Source organism: Nomascus leucogenys, chromosome 5 (assembly GCF_006542625.1).
Source record: "Nomascus leucogenys isolate Asia chromosome 5, Asia_NLE_v1, whole genome shotgun sequence".
In the NCBI taxonomy this organism is placed as follows: domain Eukaryota; kingdom Metazoa; phylum Chordata; class Mammalia; order Primates; family Hylobatidae; genus Nomascus; species Nomascus leucogenys.
This window is the reverse complement of record NC_044385.1, coordinates 104,483,142-104,487,328: the sequence shown is the minus strand read 5'-3', so window position 1 is coordinate 104,487,328 and position 4,187 is coordinate 104,483,142.

Genomic DNA, 4,187 nt, shown 5'->3' with positions numbered 1-4,187 from the left:
CCCCCACTGGGCCCCACCTCCAACATTGGGGATTTGGGTGGGGAAAAACATCCAAACCATATCACTAGCCAACTGATGCCTTTCATGCAATTGAATCTGTACTCTTTGTAAGTCATTGACACAAAGTCATACATAAGTATGTACTCATATTCTTATAAATCATTTGCAGGTACCTTAACATTTTAGCTATCCTATCTGAGTAAAATAACTAATAAGTGGAGTCAGATCCAAAAAGAGGAAGTGGGATTCTGGGGATGTGGGGTTGGAAGAACACTATTGATTGATGTAATATTGGTCAGAGGGCCCTACTGAGAAGTCATCAATGGTTAAATTTCAGCCTTGGGGGCATATTGAGTAGTGGTCCTCAAGGGGTCAGCCCTGCACCTGGTGCTGTTTAATGTTTTCACAAATGACTCCAATGATGGCCTTTAGATTGTGTTTCTTAAGCTGGCTCATATTCTGGTAAAAATAATAATTCACAACCCACATGATATGGTGGAGAAACAGAGAGATGCTTAAACAGATTGCTATACAGAGGGAAAGTGTAAGGAAATTTATTTTAGAAAACAGATTCCCTGCACGTACAATGCAGTAGTCCTGCACAAAATCTTAACCCAGGCCCTGCCCTCATTTGTTTGGCTGACTTGTTTCTAGGAGAGCCTGAGCAGGTTTTCTATTCTCCTGAATGGAACCGTCAGAATTTTCTTGAGGGGTTGGTCCTCTAGTGAAGAGCATGGAGTGCACTGGGCCAGGGAAAGATCCTCAAATAATCCTTACATGTAAGTTGGCAAAATCTTTAGCCTCTACGTTATTGTTAGCTATGAGTAGCAGGGATGCAGGTACCTCAAGAGACCAGCTGAGATAAAGAAAGTTCATAATGCCCACAATTACTTTGATGACACAAGTGAAAATCTTATAAATTATGATATTTAATTGATTAGCCTATAAATATATATTTTTATTGTTTAAAACATTATGTATAGTTTTTTTTTACTATACTGCATTGCATAGTGTAATATATATTACACTATACTTATTAACAGGATAATAATAAGTGCCATAGGAATTCAGAAAATTTAAAAAGTAACTATTATGAATTAGGAAGGACAAAGAAGGCCCCACTGTATAGCTGAACTTTGAAAGAAAGGAAGTACTTGGATAAAACAAGATAGGAAAATTTTCTAACAAAACGGTAATAAAAATTATACTCTAAAATAGGATTTCTCAAGCTCAACACTTTTAACAGCTGGGGCCAGATAATCATTTGTTGTTAAAACCTGTCCTGTGCTTTGTAGGATATTTAGTAACATCACTGGTCTCTGCCACTACGTGTATTGGTGTTCTCTTTGCTATAACAACCTAAAATATATCAGTGCAAATGTTCAGGAAAGTGGGGGTGGAGGGGGAGAGAAAGTGGGGAGGGAGGGAATCACCCCCTACTGAGAACCATTGCTTTAAAGGAGAAATAGTTGACATCCAAAACTTCATTTTCTCAATGAGAAAGTTAAATTACAGTAAGATTAAGTAATTTGGTCAAAGCAAGCAAGATGCAGATTCAAGAGTAGAACCCAGGTCTTCTGTCTCCCAGTCCAAACTCTTTTATAACTTAATTCTGCTGCTTTGAGTTCTGGAGACCTGGACAAAGTCAAGGAGAGCAGGTTTGGAATAGTCTGTTCCCAACAATACCAGGCTCATGGATTATCTTTGAATATACTGTGTATGATAAAAGCAGTAGTTCTCAGTAGGGGGTGATTTCCTCCCTCCCTGCTTTCTCTCCGCCTCCACCCCCACTTCCCTGAACATTTGCACTGACTGACACATTTTAGGTTGTTACAGCCAGGAGAATACTAATACATGCAGTGGTAGAGACCAGAGATGTTGCCAAACATCCTACAAAGCACAGCACAGATTTTAACAAATGATTATCTGGCCTAGATCCCTCAGGAGGCAAGCAGGTGATATGTTCTGAATCTCTCAGGACAGAGAGTGCTTACTACTTCAAGGATAAGAGCAGGATAGCAAGAGGAAGAAGGAGAAGTTTGTGAAGGCAGTGAATCCCCAAAGCTGAAAGTAATTTCTAATTCACTGCTGTGATTTCAGGATATCCACAGTAGATCAACTGATGCTTCAAGGTAAGCAGGCCCAATCACCTTGCAATTAAAGTGATAGAGGCCTCCATTTGTTATATAATCATAAACATAGCAAATAGAGTTTTCGTAAGTTAATCTGACCCAAACCTCAGAAAAAGTGGGTGAACTCTGAAAGCACAGCAATAAAAGAAAAAAATGAACAGGTTAACTTTTGTCAAAATTTTTAAAATATGTATTTCAAAAGACACTATCAAGAGAGTGAAAAAATAACCCCCAGAATGTGGGAGAATATTTGCAAAGCACATATCTGATAAGGGATTTGTATCTAGAACATATATAAAACTCTTCCATCTCAAAAGGACACATAAGTCAATTTAAAATGGTCAAAGCATCTGAATTAGCATTTATTTAGAGAATATACAAATGACCAAAAGCATATGAAAAAATTCTCCACATCATTAATCATTAGGGAAATGCAAATCAAAATCACAATAAGATAGCATCACACTAATTAAAATGGCTATAATCAAAAGGACAGACAATAACAAGTATTGACAAGAACGCAGAGAAACTAGAGCCCTCAAATACTTATCTCAGGAATCTAAGATGGTGCAGCTACTTTGGAGAACATTTTGGTTCTTTCTTAAAGGGTCAAATATAAATTTATCACACCACCTAACAATTTCACTCTTAGGAATCTACTCAAAATAAATGAAAATATGTCCACACAAAACCTTGTACACAAGTATTCAGAGCAGTATTATTCACAATAGCCAAAAAATGGAAATGACCCAAATGTCCATCAACTGACAAATAGATAAACAAAATGTGTTATATCCATATAATGAAATTTTATCAGCAATAGAAAAGGAAAGTACTGACAGATATTACAAGCTGAATAACCCTCAAAAACATTATACTAACTGAAACACATAGAAGAACACATATTGTATAATTCCTTATATAAAGTGTCCAAAAAAGCAAATAATAAGAGAAACTAAGTAGATTAGTGGTTGCCTAGGACTGGGAGGAAAGAAAGGGAAATAACTGTAATTAGGTACAAGATGTCTTTTTTTAGAGAAATGTAAATATTCCAAAATTATATTATGATAGTTATACAACTCTGAAAATATACTAAAGTCTACTAAATTGGACAACTGAAATGGATGAAGTTATGGTATATAGATCATATCTGAATAAAGCAGCTTAGAAAATACCTCCTTCAAGATAAGTGAAACAGCAAGACGTAAACCGGGAGGAAAGAGTCGCGATATATATGTCTGACAGGACTTGTACTGCACTCCCCCAAAAGTGAATGAAATCTAAATCTTTGAATTTAAAAAGAGTAAGATAAAAGAAGCAAGATGACATCCCCAAGAGAACGTTTCTTGGTGTGCATCATTCATATGACACAACAGATATTAAGTAGAGATTATAATATTTAAATTAAATGACATGTAGCAAGCTAGAAAGTTTTGATAAGATCCTTTCTTACAGTCAATATACTTGCAGAACAATCTTTACTCCAAATCAGCTAGTTCCTAATAACAGTGTCCCAAAAGCAACAACAACAAAAAAGTGTGGCTGAAGTTTGAATAGCAAAACATTGTGTCAAAAGATTAAGGAAAAGGCCGGGCGTGGTGGCTCACGCTTGTAATCCCAGCACTTTGGGAGGCCGAGGCGGGCGGATCACGAGGTCCGGAGATCCAGACCACGGTGAAACCCCGTCTCTACTAAAAATACAAAAAATTAGCCGGGCGTGGTGGCGGGCGCCTGTAGTCCCAGCTACTCGGAGAGGCTGAGGCAGAAGAATGGCGTGAACCCGGGAGGCGGAGCTTGCAGTGAGCCGAGATTGCAACACTGCACTCCAGCCTGGGCTACAGAGCGAGACTCCGTCTCAAAAAAAAAAAAAAAAAAAAGATTAAGGAAAAAAAACAGGATAATTTAGTGTGGTTAGAGAAGAAGGTCTTCAAACAGACGTGATAGCCTGGCAATTTCTTTGCAAATGCAGAGCATGAAAGATAAGGGGAACACGATATGCTGCTGTAGGTAGATAATAGCAAAAGGAAAGAAGGTTCACTGCCCTATTCAAAAGCC